The sequence below is a fragment of the Syngnathus scovelli genome, chromosome 18 (assembly GCF_024217435.2).
Source record: "Syngnathus scovelli strain Florida chromosome 18, RoL_Ssco_1.2, whole genome shotgun sequence".
Lineage (NCBI taxonomy): Eukaryota > Metazoa > Chordata > Actinopteri > Syngnathiformes > Syngnathidae > Syngnathus > Syngnathus scovelli.
The window spans coordinates 5,488,750-5,502,614 of record NC_090864.1 but is presented as its reverse complement, the minus strand read 5'-3'; positions in this window follow the sequence as shown (position 1 = coordinate 5,502,614).

The following is a 13,865-nucleotide window of genomic DNA, read 5'->3' as shown; positions in this document are numbered from 1 at the left end:
AATGAATAATTGAAGAAATTTCAGTTCTGAAGGCTCCTTTTGTCCCAAGCAAAGTGAAAGGTGGTAGGATAAAAATTGTAACAGGAACGCTATAAAAAATGTCAAGCCGTGAATATTTGTGCCCCCCTCCCATTTTGAGAACGGTGAGTCCTGGACATCGACTGGGTTTTTTTCTGTCTTCCTGGGGGTCTGCTCAGGTAGTGTGGCAAATTTGAACAGGTTCCCTCATTCCTAGCCCAAGTTACAGGGGGGGAACGTATCCTCACGGGGCCTCATTCCTAGCCCAAGTTAGAGGGGGGGAACATATCCTCCCGTGAGGATATGTTCCCCCCCCTCTAACTTGGGCTAGGAATGAGGGAACCTGTTCAAATTTGCCACACTACCTGAGCAGACCCCCAAGAAGACAGAAAAAAAACAACAGTTGGAGTCTAGGACTCACCGTTCTCAAAATAAGGGGGGGAACATATCCTCACGGGAGGATGATGAGATCGCGGGGCTGCATTCGACTTCCGACGGCCGGCGCGCACGGCGAGCGGCGCCGGTGACCGTCCGGCTCCACCTGGTACCTCGCACGGCTCTCATCTTCCCCCCGCACGGACTTCCGAGCGCTCGGGGAGACTCTCGGAAGCTGCCGGTGCCGCCGTGGCGGGGAATTGCCTCGCTCTGGCGGATGCGGCGAGTAAAAACACCACCTCTCGCACTTAGCGCACACTCTCGCGTTGCTACACCTCCCGTGGCACTTTAAGCGGCCGAACGGCGGGAGTAACTCTAACTCTCTTAAGGTAGGCTCACTTGACATTTTTTAACGGTTCGCGGAGGCGACTGGGACCACCGGGAGGCCGTGAGCGCGCGCCGGGTAGCCGGAAATAGCTCCAAGACGAGCGGATCGGCTGTTTGTAAGCACCGCGGATGAGATCGCGGAGGCTCATTCGACTTCCAGCGGCCGGTGCACTCGTGCACGCCGCCCGGCACCGCCGAAAGGCCGTGCGCATGCGCCAAGTGGCCGAAAATAGCCCCGGCCCAGCGGTTCGGCACTATTACAAGCACCGCGGATGAGATCGCGGGGCCGCATTCGACTTCCAGCGGCCGGTGCACTCGCGCACGCCGCCCGGAACCGCCGAAAGGCCGTTCGCATGCGCCAAGTGGCCGAAAATGGCCCCGGCCCAGCGGTTCGGTACTTTACAAGCACAGCGGATGAGATCGCGGGGCCGCATTCGACTTCCAGCGGCCGGTGCACTCGCGCACGCCGCCCGGCACCGCCGAAAGGCCGTGTGCATGCGCCAAGTGGCCGAAAATAGCCCCGGCCCAGCGGTTCGGCACTTTACAAGCACCGCAGATGAGATCGCGGGGCCCATTCGACTTCCAGCGGCCGGTGCACTCGCGCGCGCCGCCCGGCACCGCCGAAAGGCCGTGCGCATGCGCCAAGTGGCCGAAAATAGCCCCGGCCCAGCGGTTCGGCACTTTACAAGCACCGCAGATGAGATCGCGGGGCTGCATTCGACTTCCGACGGCGGGCGCGCACGGCGAGTGGCGCCGGTGACCGTCCGGCTCCACCTGGTACCTCGCACGGCTCTCATCTTCCCCCCGCACGGACTTCCGAGCGCTCGGGGAGACGCTCCGATGCTGCCGGTGCCGCAGTGGCGGGGAATTGCCTCGCTCTGGCGGATGCGGCGAGTAAAAACACCACCTCTCGCACTTAGCGCACACTCTCGCGTTGCTACGCCTCCCGTGGCACTTTAAGCGGCCGAACGGCGGGAGTAACTCTAACTCTCTTAAGGTAGGCTAACTTGACATTTTTTTAACGGTTCGCGGAGGCGACCGGGACCACCGGTAGGCCGTGAGCGCGCGCCGGGTAGCCGGAAATAGGTCCAAGACGAGCGGATCGGCTGTTTGTAAGAACCGCGGATGAGATCGCGTAGGCTCATTCGACTTCCAGCGGCCAGTGCACTCGTGCACGCCGCCCGGCACCGCCGAAAGGCCGTGCGCATTCGCCAAGTGGCCGAAAATGGCCCCGGCCCAGCGGTTCGGCACTTTACAAGCACCGCAGATGAGATCGCGGAGGCTCATTCGACTTCCAGCGGCCGGTGCACTCGTGCACGCCGCCCGGCACCGCCGAAAGGCCGTGCGCATTCGCCAAGTGGCCGAAAATGGCCCCGGCCCAGCGGTTCGGCACTTTATAAGCACCGCGGATGAGATCGCGGGGCCGCATTCGACTTCCAGCGGCCGGTGCACTCGCGCACGCCGCCTGGCACCGCCAAAAGCCCGTGCGCATGCGCCAAGTGGCCGAAAATAGCCCCGGCCCAGCGGTTCGGCACTTTACAAGCACCACAGATGAGATCGCGGGGCCGCATTCGACTTCCAGCGGCCGGTGCACTCGCGCGCGCCGCCCGGCACCGCCGAAAGGCCGTGCGCATGCGCCAAGTGGCCGAAAATAGCCCCGGCCCAGCGGTTCGGCACTTTACAAGCACCGCGGATGAGATCGCGGGGCTGCATTCGACTTCCGGCGGCGGTCGCGCACGGCGAGCGGCGCCGGTGACCGTCCGGCTCCACCTGGTACCTCGCACGGCTCTCATCTTCCCCACGCACGGACTTCCGAGCGCTTGGGGAGACGCTCGGAAGCTGCCGGTGCCGCCGTGGCGGGGAATTGCCTCGCTCTGGCGGACGCGGCGAGTAAAAACACCACCTCTCGCACTTAGCGCACACTCTCGTGTTGCTACGCCTCCATTGGCACTTTAAGCGGCCGAACGGCGGGAGTAACTATAACTCTCTTAAGGTAGGCTCACTTGACATTTTTTTAACGGTTCGCGGAGGCGACCGGGACCACCGGGAGGCCGTGAGCGCGCGCCGGGTAGCCGGAAATAGCTCCAAGATGAGCGGATCGGCTGTTTGTAAGCACCGCGGATGAGATCGCGGATGCTCATTGGACTTCCAGCGGCCGGTGCACTCGTGCACGCCGCCCGGCACCGGCGAAAGGCCGTACGCATTCGCCAAGTGGCCGAAAATGGCCCCGGCCCAGCGGTTCGGCACTTTACAAGCACCGCGGATGAGATCGCGGGGCCGCATTCGACTTCCAGCGGCCGGTGCACTCGCGCACGCCGCTCGGCACCGCCGAAAGGCCGTGCGAATGCGCCAAGTGGCCGAAAATAGCCCCGGCCCAGCGGTTCGGCACTTTACAAGCACCGCGGATGAGATCGTGGGGCCGCTTCCGGCGGCCGGCGCGCACGGCGAGCGGCGCCGGTGACCGTCCGGCTCCACCTGGTACCTCGCACGGCTCTCATCTTCACCCGCACGGACTTCCGAGCGCTCGGGGAGACGCTCGGAAGCTGCCGGTGCCGCAGTGGCGGGGAATTGCCTCGCTCTGGCGGACGCGGCGAGTAAAAACACCACCTCTCGCACTTAGCGCACACTCTCGCGTTGCTACGCCTCCCGTGGCACTTTAAGCGGCCGAACGGCGGGAGTAACTTTAACTCTCTTAAGGTAGGCTCACTTGACATTTTTTTAACGGTTCGCGGAGGCGACCGGGACCACCGGGAGGCCGTGAGCGCGCGCCGGGAAGCCGGAAATAGCTCCAAGAGGAGCGGATCGGCTGTTTGTAAGCACCGCGGATGAGATCGCGGAGGCTCATTCGACTTCCAGCGGCCGGTGCACTCGCGCGCGCCGCCCGGCACCGCCGAAAGGCCGTGCGCATGCGCCAAGTGGCCGAAAATAGCCCCGGCCCAGCGGTTCGGCACTTTACAAGCACCGCGGATGAGATCGCGGAGGCTCATTCGACTTCCAGCGGCCGGTGCACTCGTGCACGCCGCCCGGCACCGCCGAAAGGCCGTGCGCATTCGCCAAGTGGCCGAAAATGGCCCCGGCCCAGCGGTTCGGCACTTTACAAGCACCGCGGATGAGATCGCGGGGCCGCATTCGACTTCCAGCGGCCGGTGCACTCGCGCACGCCGCCCGGCACCGCCAAAAGGCCGTGCGCATGCGCCAAGTGTCCGAAAATAGCCCCGGTCAAGCGGTTCGGCACTTTACAAGCACCGCAGTGTCACGTCTCGCCCCCAACTGCTCCACTATGTGTCTGTTGTCTTGGTTTCTGTCTGTGTGCTCGCCTCTCCCCGCCTGTGTGCCCATGATCAGTGTGATTGTTCCCACCTGCCTCTCGTTACCTGTCTTGTATAAAAGTCCTGTCTGCCCCTCTCTCCCTGTCGGATCATTGGTATTGGTTTTGGTCATTGGTTTTGGTCATTGGTTTTGGTTGCTGTCGTCCTGTCTTGATGCCGTCATGTCCTGCTGTCTTCTTGTTCCACGTCCCGGTCAGTCAGTCAAGTTATTGTTTAAGTCATGTCAGTTTACCGAGTGTGTATTTTGAGTTGCTTCAATAAACCCTGGTCCAAGCTGCACTTGGTCGTCCTGCTCCATGCTACAACACCCGACCGTGACAGAATGATCCGACCATCACAACGACCAGCGCTTGGACCCCCCCTCCACCACCAGCTCCCGCTGCGACGCCCGATCCACATCCGAGCATGTTCCAGCGCCATGGGCTTGCAGCCGCCATCGGATCTTGCTCCAGCGACGCCAGACTCACGGCCGCCATCGGAATTCCCCCCCAGCGCCATCAGCTCCGCGACCGTCATCGGACTTCGCTCCCGCGACGCCGGACCCGCGGCCGCCATCGGAGTTCCTCCCGGCACCATCGCCTCTGCGACCGTCGTCGGACTTCGCTGCCGCGACGCCGGACCCGCGGCCGCTATCGGAGTGCCCCCCCGGCGCCATCGGACTCGCGGCCACCACCGGGCTCCATCCCAGCGTTGCAGGACCTGCGGGCGTTGCCAGACATCCAAGCCAGCTGCGTCGGACCCGCGATCGTCCCTGAATCAAGTCAAGTCAAGTCAAGTCAAGTTTATTTGTATAGCCCTAAATCACAGTCTCAAAGGGCTTCACATAGCCAAAATTGACAATTATTCTCAAAGCATCCCCTGATCATAAGCTCCCAAAAGGGCAAGGAAAAACTCAAAAAACCCCTACCAGGGGAAAATGAGAAACCTTGAGAAGGGACCACAGATGGAAGGATCCCCCTTTCAGGATCACCAGGTTATAATGGATGCAGAGAGTACACAAGTAATACATAATATGAAAATCAATGAAAAAAAATGGATGTCGGAGGTGTCCTCGATTGTCCTGGCAGTGTCCTCAAGGGGGCCGAGCCGCAGCTCCCCCATCCCGAACTGGTCCCCGAGAATCCAGCCAGCCGCTATCCGCTTTTGAGCCACCTAACCCCCTCCCCAGCCGGGGAGGAGGTGGGCAGAGAGAACAGAACAAACTCCGGCCAAATCGGCCATCACAAGTTAGTTAAAGGCCATCTCATAGAAATGTGTCTTTAAACGTGTCTTAAATGTTTCTACTGAGGTAGTAGTTCTAATATCCATTGGTAGGGCATTCCAAAGCTCTGGAGCCCGAATAGAGAATGCTCTAGACCCTGCAGACATTTTCTTGGCCCTCGGTATAACTAAAAGACTAGCGTTTTGCGAACGAAGGTTACGAGACGGAACATAAGGAACGACTAGGTCGACGAGATATGAAGGCGCTAAGCCATGCAGTGCTTTATAGGTTAGTAGAAGAACCTTGAAGTCACATCTTAAATGGACCGGGAGCCAATGTAATTCGGCTAATATTGGGGTAATGTGATCAAATTTTCTTGACCGTGAGAGCAGCCTCGCAGCGGCATTTTGCACTAACTGTAGACTTTTAATACTGGATTTAGGAAGACCAGAGAATAATACATTACAGTAGTCCAGGCGCGACGTGACGAACGCATGTATAATAGTTTCCGCATCCCCGGTCGAGAGGATAGGACGAATCTTAGCAATATTACGAAGGTGAAAAAACGCAATCCTGGTTATATTCTTAATGTGTTTTTGAAAGGAGAGCGTTTGGTCAAATATTACCCCGAGATTAGTTACCGTATCACTCTGAGTGATAGTACGGTTATCTATAGTTATAGTGGTTTCCTTAAATAAATGTTGATAACGAGTAGGACCAATTATCAACATCTCAGTTTTATCCGGGTTAAGACGAAGGAAGTTGAGAGACATCCATTGTTTAATCTCCGCAAGGCACGCCTCGAGATTACAGCAGTCCTGTGGATCTGTCATCGATAACGGCATATATAATTGGGTGTCATCCGCGTAGCATTGAAAACTAATATTATATTTATGTATTATGCCCCCAAGCGGAATCATATAAATATTAAATAAAATCGGTCCGAGTACCGATCCCTGTGGGACACCACAAGTAACATTATAAAGCTCGGAGGACGTATTACCATGGACCACTCGGTGCGTCCTGCCTGATAGATAGGAATTGAACCAGCTTAGTGCTGACCCTGAGATACCAACACAACTTTTAAGACGCCCTAATAAAATATCGAAGTCTACAGTGTCAAAGGCAGCACTAAGATCAAGTAGTAACAATACAGACGACGTATTTGAATCCATAGCTATGAGGAGATCATTAGTCACTTTAGCAAGTGCTGTCTCTGTAGAATGATTGGCTCTAAAACCAGACTGAAAAGAGTCATATCGATTATTATCGACCATGTAATCAATAAGCTGCTGTGCTACTACATTTTCGAGAAGTTTTGCTATGAATGGGAGGTTTGAAACTGGCCTATAATTACTGAGACAGTCCGGGTCAAGATTTGCTCGCTTAAGTAGTGGTTTAATAATAGCGGTTTTAAAGGCCATTGGCACTATCCCAGAGGAAACAGACAGATTGATTATATTTAAGATGGACGGTCCTAAAATTGGAAATAATTCTTTAAGTAGTTTGGCTGGAAGCGGGTCGAGTAAACATGTTGTTTGTTTAGCCGTACTAACCAATTTTGTAAGCATTTCAAGGGACACGCTTTTAAAATTTGAGAGGGTTATTGCATGATCCCCAGCGCTAGTAACAGGCGGAGCGATTGGCATGGTATTCTTGATCTCGTCCCTAATGGACTCAATCTTTTGAGCAAAAAATTTCATAAACTCGTCAGCTGAGTGGAAGGAGCTATCGGGGGTCGGCTGGCGCAGAGTTAGCTTTGCCACTGTATCAAATAAGTATTTAGGATTATTTTTATTAAGATTAATGACTTGCGAAAAATAACGAGTTTTTGCTAAAATAAGCGCATCTTTATATTTCAGGAGGCTGTCCTTCCATGCCTGATGGAAAACCTCAAGTTTGGTTAAACGCCATCTGCGCTCATGCTTTCTACATAATTGTTTAAACGTACGTGTTTCATCTGTGAACCACGGAGTTGGCCATCTACGGCGAGTTTTCAGACGTAGCGGTGCCACAGAGTCGATGGCTTTTAATAATGTCGCATTGAATTCATTTGTAAGATTATCGATAGAGCCACTGTACGCGGGAAACATGGCGGTTGCCGGCGACAGTAACTCAGATAGCGCAGTTGCAGTCATGGAGTTAAAATTACGGCTGCTATAATTCTGATTGCTCTCTTGTCTTTGACAAGGAACTAAAATTTCAAATTTTATTAAAAAATGATCAGACAGAACAGTAGTGTATGGCAGTACTGTTATATTTGAGGTTGCTAGTCCTCGGGATAATACCAGATCTAAGGTATTTCCATTCTTATGCGTTGCTGCCTGTACAGCTTGCGTAAAACCAAACGTATCGATTAAAGTTTGAAATGCCGAAGTCAGTGGCTCCGACGGTGAATTCATGTGGATGTTGAAATCACCCATGATAACTATATTATCTGCATTTGTCACTAGATCAGCCACAACTTCTGAAAATTCATCCAGGAAGCCAGAGTAAGCCCCGGGTGGGCGGTAAATAACAACAAGATAGAATGACGGTAACGCAGTGGATCGCACAATGAGAGCTTCAAATGTTTTAAATACGTGAATTGAGCGAGGCCTAAATCTAAGCTCAGAATTTGAGATGAGGGCGACACCCCCACCCTTTTTTCGAGGACGAGCCACATGCGAGCTCACAAAATTTGGAGGCGAGGCCTCGTTAAGTGGCAGCAGTTCATTAGGTTTTAACCAGGTCTCGGAAAGACCAAAAACATTTAGATTATGTTCCGTGATAAGGTCATTAACGAGAACTGCTTTCGTATGAAGTGATCTAATATTCATAAAACCGAATTTAAGTGTAATTGGTTGATCAGGGTGCGTATCTATCGAAGGATTTTTAAACGGGATGCGAGTAAAATTGTGTTCTCTAGGCCTAATATCACCTCTCAAAAGTTTATTAGGGCGGTGGGATGAAACGACCGTGGGAATTTGATGATGAGTATTTGTTACACATGTGAAGTTATCTAAAACAGGCACCGTTTCAACAGCAAGACCGGTCGGGACGGAGTGATTGGATTTGTCTACTACCCCAGTAGAAAGTGTGTTTATGTGTACTGCAGCACTATTTAAACTGTCGCGCTCTAGTCTACACGAGGAGCTATGTGTATGCTGAAAGTCTAGCCTAGCGCTAGTTAACTTTAACTTAACAGACTCCAAACCCATCCTCACAGGTGGTCTAATCACCTGTGCCCTGGCCTGCTCTAAAGTGACCTGTCATGAGTGGCTCAAACAGTAATCTATATTCCTAGAAAGAGTGAAGGCGCCTTCACGGTTAGGGTGAAGGCCGTCCTTCCTCAGCAGGTCGGGGCGGCCCCAGAAGGAGGACCAGTTATCTATAAAATACAGTCCCTGCTTTTTACAGAACCCAGCCATCCATCGATTAAGGGAGACTAATCTACTAAACCTCTCATCAGTGCCTCTCCCAGGCAGGGGGCCAGAGACAAATACTCGATGCCGACTCATCTTTCTGGCAAGATCACAAGTCCTCGCTATGTTTTTCTTTGTGATCTCTGACTGTCTCATCCTAACATCATTGGAGCCGACGTGTATCACTATGTCCGAGTAGCTAGTGTTGTTGGAACTACGCTGTTGACTAGGCCTATTGCGAGTCAGCTCCCTAAGATTAGCTTCTATGTCGGGTGCTCTGCCCCCAGGAATACACATTACCGTGGCTGGATTTTTAAGCGTAATGTTGCGGGTAATGGAGTCGCCTATGACCAAAGTGCGAGGGCCAGCAGACCGAGATGTCTTTGGACGGCTATGCGTCTTACCTGGCTCATCGCGATTAGCAAGCCGCTTGGGGCTAATGCTAACCGGGCTAGCGGGCTGACTACAGCCCGCGTCTGTGTCCGCCGCAACTACTGTTATCGCACTATTCTGCTCTAACTGGCGGACACGTCCCTCTAGCAGAGACAACCTCTCTAAGAGAAGGGTGCAGTTGGTGCACGAAGCCGTACATACCTCTTGGTCCGCTGCCATACTTTTCCACTCCCACTGCTGCGGCGCGTGATGGCTCTTGCCGCCGCGCAGAGCCCCGCCTTCCGAATGTCGCCGATCACTGTACGGACTTTGTGAGTGGCCGCCGATCGCGGTACAGACTTCCCAAGTCGCCGCCCCAGTGCGGTTGTGTTTCCCCGAGTTTCCGCGGTGTGCGGTTCTGTCCCCGAAGTCACCGCCAGAGTGCGGATCTGTCCCCGCAGTCGCCGCCAGAGTGCGGATCTGTCCCTGCAGTCGCCGCCAGAGTGCGGATCTGTCCCCGCAGTCGCCGCCAGAGTGCGGATCTGTCCCCGCAGTCGCCGCCAGAGTGCGGATCTGTCCCCGCAGTCGCCGCCAGAGTGCGGATCTGTTCCCCGAAGTCGCCGCCAGAGTGCGGTTCGGTTCCCCCAAGTCGCCGCCCGAGTGCGGTGCGGTTCGGTTCCCCCAAGTCGCCGCCCGAGTGCGGTGCGGTTCGGTTCCCCAAGTCGCCGCCCGAGTGCGGTTCGGTTCCCCAAGTCGCCGCCCGAGTGCGGTGCGGTTCGGTTCCCCAAGTCGCCGCCCGAGTGCGGTGCGGTTCGGTTCCCCAAGTCGCCGCCCGAGTGCGGCGCGGTTCGGTTCCCCAAGTCGCCGCCCGAGTGCGGCGCGGTTCGGTTCCCCAAGTAGCCGCCCGAGTGCGGTTCTGTTCCCCAAGGCACCGCCAGAGTGCGGCTCTGTCCCCTAGGTCAACGCCAGAGTGCGGCTCTGTCCCCTAGGTCGCCGCCAGAGTGCGGATCTGTCCCCGCAGTCGCCGCCAGAGTGCGGATCTGTCCCCCGAAGTCGCCGCCAGAGTGCGGTTCGGTTCCCCAAGTCGCCGCCCGAGTGCGGCGCGGTTCGGTTCCCCAAGTCGCCGCCCGAGTGCGGCGCGGTTCGGTTCCCCAAGTCGCCGCCCGAGTGCGGCGCCGTTCGGTTCCCCTAGTTTTTTTTTTTTTTTGGGACGTCGGGAGACGTCCCTTCTGGGGGGGGTTCTGTCACGTCTCGCCCCCAACTGCTCCACTATGTGTCTGTTGTCTTGGTTTCTGTCTGTGTGCTCGCCCCTCCCCGCCTGTGTGCCCATGATCAGTGTGATTGTTCCCACCTGCCTCTCGTTACCTGTCTTGTATAAAAGTCCTGTCTGCCCCTCTCTCCCTGTCGGATCATTGGTATTGGTTTTGGTCATTGGTTTTGGTCATTGGTTTTGGTTGCTGTCGTCCTGTCTTGATGCCGTCATGTCCTGCTGTCTTCTTGTTCCACGTCCCGGTCAGTCAGTCAAGTTATTGTTTAAGTCATGTCAGTTTACCGAGTGTGTATTTTGAGTTGCTTCAATAAACCCTGGTCCAAGCTGCACTTGGTCGTCCTGCTCCATGCTCTACAACCGACCGTGACACGCAGATGAGATCGCGGGGCCGCATTCGACTTCCAGCGGCCGGTGCACTCGCGCACGCCGCCCGGCACCGCCGAAAGGCCGTGCGCATGCGCCAAGTGGCCGAAAATAGCCCCGGCCCAGCGGTTCGGCACTTTACAAGCACCGCGGATGAGATCGCGGGGCTGCATTCGACTTCCGGCGGCCGGCGCGCACGGCGAGCGGCGCCGGTGACCGTCCGGCTCCACCTGGTACCTCGCACGGCTCTCATCTTCCCCCCACACGGACTTCTGAGCGCTCGGGGAGACGCTCGGAAGCTGCCGGTGCCGCCGTGGCGGGGAATTGCCTCGCTCTGGCGGACGCGGCGAGTAAAAACACCACCTCTCGCACTTAGCGCACACTCTCGCGTTGCTACGCCTCCCGTGGCACTTTAAGCGGCCGAACGGCGGGAGTAACTCTAACTCTCTTGAGGTAGGCTCACTTGACATTTTTTTAACGGTTCGCAGAGGTGACCGGGACCACCGGGAGGCCGTGAGCGCGCGCCGGGTAGCCGGAAATAGCTCCAAGACGAGCGGATCGGCTGTTTGTAAGCACCGCGGATGAGATCGCGGAGCCTCATTCGAATCCAGCGGCCGGTGCACTCGCGCACGCCGCCCGGCACCGCCGAAAGGCCGTGCGCATGCGCCAAGTGGCCGAAAATGGCCCCGGCCCTGCGGTTCGGCACTTTACAATCACCGCGGATGAGATCGCGGGGCCGCATTCGACTTCCAGCGGCCGGTGCACTCGGGCACGCCGCCCGGCACCGCCGAAACGCCGTGCGCATGCCCCAAGTGGCCGAAAATTGCCCCGGCCCAGCGGTTCGGCACTTTACAAGCACCGCGGATGAGATCGCGGGGCGCATTCGACTTCCAGTGGCCGGTGCACTCGCACACGCCGCCCGGCACCGCCGAAAGGCCGTGCGCATGCGCCAAGTGGCCGAAAATAGCCCCGGCCCAGCGGTTCGGCACTTTACAAGCACCGCGGATGAGATCGCGGGGCTGCATTCGACTTCCGGCGGCGGTCGCGCACGGCGAGCGGCGCCGGTGACCGTCCGGCTCCACCTGGTACCTCGCACGGCTCTCATCTTCCCCACGCACGGACTTCCGAGCGCTCGGGGAGACGCTCGGAATCTGCCGGTGCCGCCGTGGCGGGGAATTGCCTCGCTCTGGCGGACGCGGCGAGTAAAAACACCACCTCTCGCACTAAGCGCACACTCTCGCGTTGCTACGCCTCCCGTGGCACTTTAAGCGGCCGAACGGCGGGAGTAACTCTAACTCTCTTAATGGAGGCTCACTTGACATTTTTTTAACGGTTCGCGGAGGCGACCGGGACCACCGGGAGGCCGTGAGCGCGTGCCGGGTAGCCGGAAATAGCTCCAAGACGAGCGGATCGGCTGTTTGTAAGCACCGCGGATGAGATCGCGGAGGCTCATTGGACTTCCAGCGGCCGGTGCACTCGTGCACGCCACCCGGCACCGGCAAAAGGCCGTGCGCATTCGCCAAGTGGCCGAAAATGGCCCCGGCCCAGCGGTTCGGCACTTTACAAGCACCGCAGATGAGATCGCGGGGCCGCATTCGACTTCCAGCGGCCGGTGCACTCGCGCACGCCGCCCGGCATCGCCGAAAGGCCGTGCGAATGCGCCAAGTGGCCGAAAATAGCCCCGGCCCAGCGGTTCGGCACTTTACAAGCACCGCGGATGAGATCGCGGGGCCGCTTCCGGCGGCCGGCGCGCACGGCGAGCGGCGCCGGTGACCGTCCGGCTCCACCTGGTACCTCGCACGGCTCTCATCTTCCCCCGCACGGACTTCCGAGCGCTCGGGGAGACGCTCGGAAGCTGCCGGTGCCGCCATGGCGGGGAATTGCCTCGCTCTGGCGGACGCGGCGAGTAAAAACACCACCTCTCGCACTTAGCGCACACTCTCGCGTTGCTACGCCTCCCGTGGCACTTTAAGCGGCCGAACGGCGGGAGTAACTCTAACTCTCTTAAGGTAGGCTCACTTGACATTTTTTTAACGGTTCGCGGAGGCGACCAGGACCACCGGGAGGCCGTGAGCGCGCGCCGGGTAGCCGGAAATAGCTCCAAGACGAGCGGATCGGCTGTTTGTAAGAACCGCGGATGAGATCGCGTAGGCTCATTCGACTTCCAGCGGCCAGTGCACTCGTGCACGCCGCCCGGCACCGCCAAAAGGCCGTGCGCATTCGCCAAGTGGCCGAAAATGGCCCCGGCCCAGCGGTTCGGCACTTTACAAGCACCGCGGATGAGATCGCGGAGGCTCATTCGACTTCCAGCGGCCGGTGCACTCGTGCTCGCCGCCCGGCACCGCCGAAAGGCCGTGCGCATTCGCCAAGTGGCCGAAAATGGCCCCGGCCCAGCGGTTCGGCACTTTACAAGCACCGCGGATGAGATCGCGGGGCCGCATTCGACTTCCAGCGGCCGGTGCACTCGCGCACGCCGCCCGGCACCGCCAAAAGGCCGTGCGCATGCGCCAAGTGTCCGAAAATAGCCCCGGTCAAGCGGTTCGGCACTTTACAAGCACCGCAGATGAGATCGCGGGGCCGCATTCGACTTCCAGCGGCCGGTGCACTCGCGCACGCCGCCCGGCACCGCCAAAAAGCCGTGCGCATGCGCCAAGTGGCCGAAAATAGCCCCGGCCCAGCGGTTCGGCACTTTACAAGCACTGCGGATGAGATCGCGGGGCCGCATTCGACTTCCAGCGGCCTGTGCACTCGCGCACGCCGCCCGGCACCGCCGAAAGGCCGTGCGCATGCGCCAAGTGGCCGAAAATAGCCCCGGCCCAGCGGTTCGGCACTTTACAAGCACCGCGGATGAGATCGCGGGGCCGCATTCGACTTCCGGCGGCCGTGCGTACTGCGAGCGGCGCCGGTGACCGTCCGGCTCCACCTGGTACCTCGCACGGCTCTCATCTTCCCCCCGCATGGACTTCCGAGCGCTCGGGGAGACGCTCGGAATCTGCCGGTGCCGCCGTGGCGGGGAATTGCCTCGCTCTGGCGGACGCGGCGAGTAAAAACACCACCTCTCGCACTTAGCGCACACTCTCGTGTTGCTACGCCTCCATTGGCACTTTAAGCGGCCGAACGGCGGGAGTAACTCTAACTCTCTTAAG